The 11,599-nt window shown below is 36.1% G+C and overlaps 1 pseudogene; it reads left to right on the top strand.

Moving 5' to 3' along the window:
* The first annotated feature begins 3,508 nt into the window (after positions 1-3,508).
* On the top strand, positions 3,509-8,463 carry LOC120106802 (annotated as a pseudogene).
* Positions 8,464-11,599: the final 3,136 nt, after the last annotated feature.

The following is an 11,599-nucleotide window of genomic DNA, read 5'->3' as shown; positions in this document are numbered from 1 at the left end:
CAGTTCGGCCGCCCTCAGGTCGGACACTTAGAGGTCGGACGTTCTCAGGTCGGGCGCCGGCAGCCGGTTTACGGGCCTTGGGGCTGTTTATTTTCCCCAACACCACCCATCAGCAAGCTTGTTCCCTTCTCTAAATATATAAGAGGCTTTGGAGTTTGCTGGTTGCTGTGTCATATGCCCAATATCAAAGAGGAGGGGGTGTATATTTGAGTAGAGTTGACGTAGCTTCTAGATCCTTTGAAGTGTTTTGCCTTATGACCACTCTTAGAAGTTTAGAAATTGAATTCTTTTTGGTGGTGAATGATTTTTGAACTATCCATGGACGCAACTTTGATTTTGAGCAAAAATCAAATAACCAATGGAGTAAAGGTTCAATCTACTTGCACATGAAGGTTGAGTGACCCATAGAGTGGATGGTCATGACTAATATTTAGTTTTAAAGGATTCACTACATGGGTCATATTTCATATAGTTTGTGATCTGATACTTGCTAAATAATAATAGATTTTAAACCAACACACAATGATAGATTTTAACCAACACACAATGATAGATTTTAACCAACACACAATGATAGATTTTAAACCAACACCCTCGGCTAGTACCAACGGGACTTGTATCCCTTGGCAGACATCCCTATCCTAGTTGAAAAGGTGTGTGAAGTATAATCAGAACTTTAAATTGAATTTGCATGATTATTATGAACATTTTAGCATATCATGGTAATAAAAAATGGGATAAGATTAACAAAATTAAGAGGAAAAATGAGAAAAAAAATGCATAAATATAATGTTAACAAAAGATCAATTTTTTATTTCAATTACAAAATGAGTGCAAATAAATAAAATCTATAAGGATTGCTAACAAAAATTAAGAGAGTAATTTTTTTTTAAATTTGATTTTCAAATAAACAAATGTAAATAAGAAAGGATAGATATGAGGTATTGGATCACTAAGGGAACCCTAAACTACATCCCAAAAGGAAATTATTCTTGCACTTTTTTGAAGAAGATGGGATAAATTATTATAAGGATAAATTGCAAACAAAATATTGAAATTATTATTTTTGTTCTTAAACAAGGGATTTTTGTTGTTTGCTTCAAATTTAGCTCCTTGCCTTATAAAAATCCGGCACTACTTTTGGCCCATAGAAAAACCACAAAATTGCCTTGTAGTTTTCTTTATTTTATGTCATACAAAGCTTTTGTTAGCCCCTCTTTGAGTGCACTAGAGTACTAATAACTTTTGAATATAAGCAAAATCATCATATAGAATAATAATTACTAGACGATTAGCTTAATATAAAATAAGAAAATAATTTTTGAAATATATCAAAAAATATGTTGCAACAACTAGTAAAAATATTTTTTAGATATAACCAAAATTGCCAAAGAAAATAAAAAGGATATTAAAAAGTTATATTTTTCTTTGCATAATGAATATATGATGCTAAGGATGTAATCTTAGAATACAATGGACTTCAATTTTCAAAATATATATGAGAAGAATTAAAACCAAGGTATGCAATCTGTGGATTCTATATCAATACTGTATAAGTACAAATCGATATGGGGGACGGTTCGATGTACCACCAATTAGTATCTCCAATACCAATTATAAATACTGGTACGAAATGCTATGCCAGGTTGGGGCAAACCTTGATTACAACCTTTTTATTTAGGTAGTTTTGGTAGCAGGGATGAAAAACCAATCTAGATAAATGATGTTCTAACCAACTCATTTTGATGCAAGAACACCTCACTTGCTTCTTCTCTCTTGCAAAATAATATATGACACCAATAGAAAACAGAAAATTGAAATAGTGCTATTGGAGTTTAAGGCATTCCTAAACCCCTATTCTCTACAAATACAAAAACAAAGGATGAGATTAATCAAAATAATACAATAGTATGTGATAATGCCTTCTACTATTTATTATGCTTAAACTAGCGCTTCATAATTGTCTTTTTTTGTGGTAACCTAGTTGCAAAATAGAAACAAAAAAAAGGGAGACCGAGCTCTTTTACATGGGGGCTTAGCTTCCACAGCTCTCCTTTATCTTAATCACATTTTAGTTTATATTGAATGAGCAAAAAACAAAAAAAAAAACCCGTCAAGAATGCATTGTAAATGACATAATCCTACATAATGAGCAAAAATCCCACAAAGAATGCATTGATGAAACTTTCCTTTCTATTTCCTCCTTACGCCCCGAAGAGGGTTCAATTGCTGAATCTTTTTATAGTCAGAGAGAAAGGGCAAACGAGATGAATGGCTGTTAAACTATATGGTTCTATATAGACAGCCAATTTTATGCATAAACTAATTAGATGAGGTGAGAGTAATTTGAACTTCCACAAAGAATTTAATAAAATGTTTTGTTAATTCTAGTACTATGTTAACCCAGACATCTATTTGCATGCTATCTAAAACTTACAGAGATCATCTTGCAATTATGTGAAATGTGAGGATTGCTCTACAATTTTCATAAAATTTAGGGATGGTCATAGGAAACACCTTTTCATTGTATGAGTTATAATACATGTCTTCTAACATATGAAATATATCCTAGATTTTAAAAATAACTTTTAGTTTTTGGCAAAAATTGGATATTAGGAGTGAAGAGCATTGGTTGCCAAGCAGAAAAGCTTATTGAGATTTTTAAGATCAAAGTCCGAGTGTGGTGAAGGAGATATGAATTAGGATGATGTTCATAGTAGCTACATGGAGAAATCTAGTTAAGAGTATCACAGGAGTTGGATCGTAGGGAAATATTGAACCTTAATACAATGCTTAGGATGTGGGCGACTACCATCTGCTACTTATGAACATCTGAACTATAGTCTGTGGTGGAATGACCTTATAGGTAAAGCATATGTATAGAGAGGCCAATGGAGCCGTGGATTGGATAGCCTCATGTGTTGCCAATCATTTTAGGGGTACTCTTTGGGTAGAGAGAGAGAGTTATCCGGTGCACTTCAAAACCTGTTATTTTTCGATTTTTTTTGACTTTATCTGTATCTGTAATATATGATACATCCATTTTAACAAAAAAAAAAATAGTGTTTTGGATGGGATTAAGTATTTAAGAGAGTTACCAGTGAAAATAAGCTAATTTAACAAATTCAAAGAAAGAGTCTAGTCCATTAATTTCAATTAGGTTAGACCATCTAGTTATCTGTATCCAATTTGAGACACCATGAGTGTTTGATCTGAGCCACCATGCATGTAGAGTTTACAAAGCTAGTTTCTGAGTCGGGTCTCGCCAAGGGGAGAGAATCGAAGGCTGCATTAATCACCGTGTACATCTCTGACCGTCTGATCCACTGCCCTTTCTGTTCGCCAGCCGTCCATTTCCAGGCCCACCGTAAAGCGGACAAAACCCACGGCGGCTCACCGAATGCTGCACCCTAAGCGGATCAATCAAGAATATGCTCGACCCAGCGCATGTTAGCAACCTATCTTAACCTACGCTCGCCCCTCCCTATATAAGAAAGTCCCCTCTCATCCTCTCTCTCTCGCTTGATCGCTTCCTTTCTACCTCCTCCGCTTCTCTTTCTCCGGTCGATTTTATAGATTTTCCTCTGTTTGCGATTGGATTGGATCGCGATCGAGTTTCTTCTCGTCGTGTGGTGTCTGTGGGTCTGTTCCGGTGATTGATTTGGTGTGGTAATGGCGACGAAGAGGAGCGTGAGTACTCTCACTGGAGCCGATCTCAAGGGGAAGAAGGTGTTCGTGAGGGTGGATCTGAACGTGCCGTTGGATGACAACCTCAAGATCACGGACGACACCCGAGTGAGGGCCGCCGTCCCCACCATCAAGTACTTGATGCAGCACGGCGCCAAGGTCATCCTCTCCAGCCATTTGGTGAGCCTCTCGCTCTATCTCTGCAATCCATCTCCTCCTCGTTTGTTTCTCCTAGATTGTTTCTAGTTTTAATCAAAGTAGCTTCTTTTGATATCTTCTATTTTTTGTTATTTTGTTCGTATTTTTTTAAATTTTATTAAGCAGGTAATTTGTTATTTATTGTTTTGTAGAGATTCTTATTTCTGTAGGGATTTAGAGCATTCCTTTCATATTAGTACAATCAAGGTTTTAAAAGGTCTCACCTTTTGCCCATTTTGTTGGATTTTCGTCTGGTTTTATGGACAACATTTTTTTTTGGGTGACGAGACGAGGGAGGTAATTTGTTATTAGTTTATGAAGTGTCAGCTTGGAGGTTTTAATTTATCTATCAACTAACAATCTTGGGTTTTTTTAAAAAAAATTTCGCCTTCGTTTTGTTTCTCCATGTGGTCCTTTCGTTTTGCTTTTTTAGGTCACAGATCTGTTTGTTTCATAGTATGATCCACACATTTTAAATCTCCTATCTTGTTCCCATTTTGTTGGTGATTTCTAGCTGGGTAACAATGTGATATGGTAACAATGTGATACCTGAACGTCCACGCATATAGTTTCTTTTAGGTTTTTGAAATGTGGAACTTTTGCTGAGAAGAGCGAGGTATATTATTGTTAGTTTATAAAGTTTTCGTTTTATGCAATTAGTTTATAAAAGCCTTCAGCTTGGTGGTTCGATCTATCTAGGCAACTCCTCAAATTTGCTGTTTCTGGTTCGTTCTGCCAGACCTTTTTATTAAAAAAGGCCTCGGACCTGTCCGCATAAAAAAATGGTTTAAAGTTCAACTTTCTATTTAATATCTGATATATCTCTTCAGTGATGGTGCGATTTATAAATGCGCACATGGTAGCTCTAGCTTTTATGAGTTTGGAAATGGAGATGGACTGACCGTGGAAAACATATCTTTGCATGTGGTGGATCCTATGTAGGAGACCTTATTTCATAATGTTTTTTTTAACTTTTTTGAAAAAGTCCATGTTTGTAGACAATGCAATTGGAAGACTGAAATAGAATAAGATATCGCGACTTTGCATGAGTAATAAAAGAAATTGAGGTTAACTTTAGGTTAGGCATATTACAATTATACGACATTTATTTGACCTGATATTTACATCCTGTGTTATATTGCTTAGTATATTGCCCACTTGCTTTAATTCCATTTTTCTTTTGGTTGATATAAATGACCACCATCCATTGCTTTGTAATTCGAAGGTTAACATGTAAAAGGCTGCATGGATGTTTGGCTACTCTGTATAATTCCATTTAAACTTTTTCTCGGCTTTCACCACCACCATTACTACTACTACTACTATTATTATTGTTATTGTTATCGTTATTATTGATATTGGTATTGGTAAATCTAAATGAAAATCATCCATTACATTGCAATTTTGTGATTATCATGTAATAGGCTGCCTGGCTACCATATGTACGTGATAATTTTATATCTGCATATTTGATAAGGGACAGCGGTGTATCTTTTGTGCTAAAGAATGATGAACCTTCTTGTCGCATGAGGTGACTGTTGGATCATCAGCCGACTGCTTTGAGAATTTGTACGAATGGATGAATGACGGACTTTTGAGTACTTTTGTGGTGGGTGATCCAGTGGTGATTTTGTGCGACGGAAAGTTAATCATTCTTTTGCCTGAAAGATACAACCCAGTCCCCATTTGATAAAAATATGAAACCTTTAAAATTGTCTTAGGTGAAATATGGAGGAAGGACAGGCTAGGAGGAATGAGGGAGGTCATGATGCAGGGCCAGGGTAGTACCCTTTTGATATTATATTTTATTTTCACAATCTATAGCCTTTTGTGGCATGGTTTATCTTTTTCCCATAATTTGAGTTTGTACTAATAACTTTAGCCTTTGTTACCTGGAGCCAGATGTTATTCAAGAGTCATATCTGTTTCTTTCTGTTTTATAAAACTCTATTACTACATTTTTTGTTCCTTGCAGTTTTTTTATGCATCCCTCCCACCCACACCCCCCTCCCCTCCTCCTTTTTTTTGCCTTAGATGATATGCATGTTATATAACCTATGCTCAGCAGTTCATTACATTCACACTTGTGTTTTATAGATGCAGTGTTTCTCATATTTCAACTGTAATATATTTCTTGATAGGGGATCTTCGTTCTTAGTTTTTATCAATGCTTATTCATCATCTGAACTTGCTACCTCCTTTTCATTTCCTGGCTATTGATATATGGAACTTGTGGATTGGTTTTGAATTTTCAGGGACGTCCAAAAGGTGTCACTCCAAAGTACAGCTTGAAGCCACTTGTGCCTAGGCTATCTGAACTTCTTGGAGTTTAATGTGTGTGAAAAATTGCCCCTGTAACTGATGCCTCTTTTGCGTTGTCAAACATTAAAGCTGATTCTTTTTTTCATTTCTGATTCCTTAGTTCATTCAAATAGGTTGAGATGGCTGATGACTGTATTGGTGAGGGAGTTCAAAAGATGGTGGCTGCATTACCAGATGGTGGCGTCCTGCTTCTTGAAAACGTGAGATTCTATAAGGAAGAAGAGAAAAATGATCCAGAGTTTGCAAAGAAGCTAGCATCCCTTGCTGATCTCTATGTAAATGATGCCTTCGGCACTGCTCATAGGGCACATGCTTCAACAGAGGGAGTTGCCAAATTCTTTGAAGCCATCTGTTGCAGGCTTCCTTATGCAGAAGGTATGATAGAGTTCTCATCATTTTTTTAATAAATCATCAAAGAAGAGAATCAATCATAGCTTGCCCCATTTAAAAATTATACTGTTGGAATTCATTTATCCTGCTTGTTCGTATGGTATCTAATATGTGTCAAATATCTTATACTGGCCCTATCTTTGACAATGGCCATACATTTTTGTCCGACGGGTATGCAAATATATTCCAATCCAAGTTTTGGTATTGTTAAAAAACTACATTAGATGTTACTACTTCAATTATGTTGGTAGAATCCTGCAATTTGCATTCTCACGAAAGCTTTCACTGTTTCCCTAGGAACTTGATTATCTTGTTGGAGCAAGTAAGCAAAGCCCAAAAGGCCATTTGCTGCCATTGTTGGTGGCTCAAAGGTGTCATCCAAGATTGGTGTGATTGAGTCACTTTTTGAGAACGTCGATATCCTTCTCCTTGGTGGAGGAATGATGTTTACCTTCTACAAGGCGCAAGGGCTCTCTGTTTGGGTCTTCACTTGTGGAGGAAGACAAGCTTGATCTTGCTACAGCACTTATTGAGAAGGCAAAGTCTAAAGGCGTGTCTCTCTTGTTGCCGACTGATGTTTGTTGTAGCTAACAAGTTTGCTGCAGATGCAGACACCAAGGTTGTCCTCTTGCTTATCCCCTACGGATATTAACTTATTCAAGAGAGAGAGATATATAAAAAACTTTAAACAATTCAAAATCCCGAAGGCCTCTCTAAGCTTTTTTTGTTGCAACTTCTGTAAGAATTTGTGAACATGAAGTTTGATTTAGTTGTCATTGATTTGCTATGCACATTCTTTCTTTCATATACATGTAAGTAGGTACTGAACCTGTCGAAGAGAACAATAAAAGGAGGGGCATAAGCTGTGCATGAGTTGAAATGGTGATAGAATTGAAGTATTGTTTGGCTGGTAGGTGGGGTTTGTTTTTTTGCCCTCCATCCAAGCGTGCTCGTACATGATGTGTCTTCATTGAAGGAACAGTTGGAATCCCAGAGATGAACTAAGTTTGCTAGTGGAAGTTCTGATTTGGCAATTCGACAGCCTGCATCGTCGGAGGTTATAAATTTGATGCTAACGATACTCATTTTCTTTGTTCTGTAGGTTGTACCTGCATCTGGTATCCCAGATGGTTGGATGGGTCTTGACATTGGACCTGACTCCATCAAGATTTTCAGTGAAACTCTAGATAGCACCAAGACAATCATTTGGAATGGACCAATGGGAGTGTTCGAGTTTGACAAGTTGCAGTGGGAACCGAGGTAAATGATAAAGAACATCTCAAGCTTCATCTTATTGTGAGATAATAGTATAACACATACATTAACACTCTTTGATTGGATAGGCAATTGCAAAGAAGTTGGCTGATCTGAGTGGGAAAGGGGCCACAACAATCATCGGAGGTGGTGACTCTGTTGCAGCCGTGGAGAAAGTCGGGCTCGCTGACAAGATGAGCCACATTTCAACCGGCGGTGGTGCAAGCTTGGAGCTGTTGGAAGGCAAGTCTCTTCCAGGCGTTCTTGCTCTTGATGATGCCTGAGCCTTGGACTATTTTTGTCTCGCCGCCGATCGCTTCTTGGCCCAGGTTTTGTTAGAGAGAGGTGGTATTGCTTGTTCTTGAGGCTACATTAAAAGTTCTGCTGATGATTTAATAAATATCCTTTCATGAAGTGCTTGTGACCAAAGACTCCAGCTTTCAAGAGACTTCGTTATGGCACATTACACCATAATTTTGGTTTTGAATAATATTTTGTAGCATACCCTTTGGCTGGAATCATGAATATTGGGTACTAGTGGGTTAGCGTCCCGGCTTGGTGTCCTGCCCTGATAAGATAATGAAAAAATGTTAATAAAAAGAACACTAAAAATTATGAATTTCTGATTAATTCACTTTGGATGCCATGAAATGATGATGGCCTTGTAATTTTTCAAAATTATTGCTTGAAGAAATGAAGAGCATCAGTGTGATTATTTGAACAGTAAAGTGCAATTAGAGGAAATGATTGAGATAACATAACTAAGGATTTAGTTAGGATTAATTCTGTGGTTACGGTTCATGAGGTTCTACTTATTTATTTATTTTTTATTTTTTGGAAATTATCTATTATAATGGGGATATGATGATAGCAGTTCATGTGACTGGCTTGGAATATAGGGGTGGCAATTTAGTCCGTTCCAAGGGATATCAGATCTGACCATAATTGGGCGGGTTTAGGTTAAGTTGGGATGGAACTTCTAAAGGAGTCTAATCCAAGCTAATTAATTAATCTGGTTGGTGACTTGGGTCAGGGCTAGGTTGGATGCTAGGTTTATCTAATACATTTTCAGTTGGGTGGGTTTGTTTCGAGTTAATCCAGCAAATAGATATTATCCTAAGTTATGATCATGTAAGACTGCCAAGGGGCAAATTGCTTAGCAAATGATGTACTAAGATATATTTATGTGCTTGGTTTCCTGATATCCTTATGGGCTAGCCTGTTGAAATTTCAAGAACTACTAAGGTTTCATTGCATCCTCACATGCGACACTAGATTAATGGGTAGTCCCTGAATTTTTCATTTATTTATTTATTTAAATGTTGGCCAGATGTAGGTCGAACTTTATATAGACACAAGTAAAATGGGACCATTCACTCTTCAAAACCTATTTATGCCCCAGGCAGTAACTAGAACAACCACTCAGCCAATATGTGGAGAAAAAAAAAAATCTGAGCAGTTCTTTTGAGTACATCGTTCGGATCTTTGGAGTAATCTACTAAGGTTGGAAGAAAGATTTGAAGTGAGAGGTTTTGGTTCTTATATAGAATTAAAGAATTCAAATAATGTTTTAAAGGATTACCATAAGATTTCAAGATATTGTGGAACAAAGTTTTTATTTTTTTGGGACAGATCCAAAATGTTCAAGGAGTTCCGATACAGTAATAATTTGTGGGCATAATTGCTTAGACAAATGCATTTTTTTAAAAAAATCTCTTAGGCAGAAATCTAGTTAGCGAGAATTGAATAGTTAAGATATATCGAGACTTTTATATAGGGTTACTGTAATGCATGACATTTGTTTTTTTTGTTAATTAATTTCAGTTAAATATACTATTTTGTTTGTCAAAATTTTCTAAAATTTCTCCGTGCCGACCCCTAACTGATGGGTATATCACAATCATTTTCTTTTCAGTCTTTAGGAGTGCTTAATATTTATTTCAATCAAAATATAAGTGGTAGGTTGGAAGTTGTTAATATTGAGAATAAAAGTAAGATATGGAGTTGTTAGTATTGAGGGGGAAAAAAAACTAAGAGTAATTTATGTTGAAGACTGTCTTTAGCAAACGTAGGTTGATAAGTCTGAAGTTGACACGTCATTTAAGAATATCACATTCCTAGCTGAATTAGAGAAACTCAAAGATTTTGCATAAATTGAAACCAAAAGAACAAGAAACTATTTTCGCCATCTCTAAAGCTCAATCACTGGAAATCCAAAGGAAGCAACTTTATAGAGAAAAAAAAGGAATAGAGAAGCTGTAATAACAAGGAACTCTAGCAGCAGAGAATGCCTTCTCGGCAATGGATACTCTTTTGAGTTTAGGAACATCTAAAGGAAGAAAAAAAATAAGAAATGGAGAAATGGAAGTTAAAAATAAGAGGAAAGGTGGCGAGCATATGTTCTCAGCTGGGTTAGTGGTTAATCCAAATGCATGACTTGGACTATTGGATTTAATAAAATACAGAATAAGATTGTATTGCCATCTTAGCTCAGCTGGTAAAGAGTATGGCTTTTAACCATGTTGTCGTGGGCTAGATTCTTATTAGTTGATTCAATTTGAGCTTCCCAGCTACATGAGTGTGTTTCATTAAGAGTTTGTTTGGTGTCCAAAATTTTTAAAAAAAGGTTGCTAATGATCTTAAAAAAATTCCTTCTCAAGAGAGAACAATTTTAAGCAAAGGTGGCAAAAATTGACTTTGACTTGAGAATCCATGGAGCTGGTAAATCAGGGTTTTCCTTTTTTTTTCCAGGCCATTGTATTGGTGTACTCAAGTCATGAGGGTAGAGTTCCATTTGCGTTAGGATAGCATAAATCCAGTTGAACCGTGACTTTGAATAAAAATCTTATGAATGATTGGCCATTTTTAATACTAACAGTATAATTCAACTTGAAACTGATTCATTAAAAGTATTAAAAAAATTGATTTAGATAATTATATTGGGTCGGTCAGCAATTAAGCCTTACAAATTAAATTAGTTTGAGTCAAATGAGTCAAGTTGGGTCTTGGGAGCTGACTCATTGGTCGGCATGGGTCAAACGATCTTGACCAAATGCCAAGTCAAGTGGATGTCAAGATTTAGTATATTGTTATCAAACTTTGACCTGATCTGAAACAAACCCATGGTCAACCCTAATCTTAAGAAAGAAAATCTAGAGAATCCTCTTATAGCAATTTAGTTATGAGGTATCCCACCAAACAACAAAAATCTATTTTTATACAACAATTTCTATTTATTTTTTGTAATATAATCAAATGATAGAAAATTCTTAATATTCTTTTCTTTTTCACTATATATTTTTTAAAAAACTTTCTCGGTAACCAACCAGAGCCAAATGGACTCATTTAGTGGTAGCCTACTCCCTAATTTTAATTGGGCAATGAAACCTTTTTGAGAAACAAAATATTCCTCTACCAACTGAGTCTCATTCACTTCAACAATGCTATTTCATAAGCATACTATGACTATCACACATAAGTTGCATCCCAGGGTTACTGGCTCTAGTTAGAGATGGAGCTACCAACCTTTGAAAACCCTGTCATCATGGTTCATTTGCAAAGCGAAAGTAGGTTTACTAAGACAATATTTTTCCATATCCATGACCCAACATGAACGCTTTTGGATCAAAAACAGATGCCAAGGTTGGTCATGTTGGTAGCCGCATCGATACCTGTAATTGTCGAACCTTAGGTCAATGTTATAAATCCTTGTTTGTTAATAATCTCTGTTAAGAGCTACCTTCAATTT

This window comes from Phoenix dactylifera, unplaced genomic scaffold, assembly GCF_009389715.1.
Source record: "Phoenix dactylifera cultivar Barhee BC4 unplaced genomic scaffold, palm_55x_up_171113_PBpolish2nd_filt_p 000638F, whole genome shotgun sequence".
Lineage (NCBI taxonomy): Eukaryota > Viridiplantae > Streptophyta > Magnoliopsida > Arecales > Arecaceae > Phoenix > Phoenix dactylifera.
The sequence above is the reverse complement of the archived record's forward strand: the minus strand, read 5'-3'. Positions and strand labels throughout refer to the sequence as shown.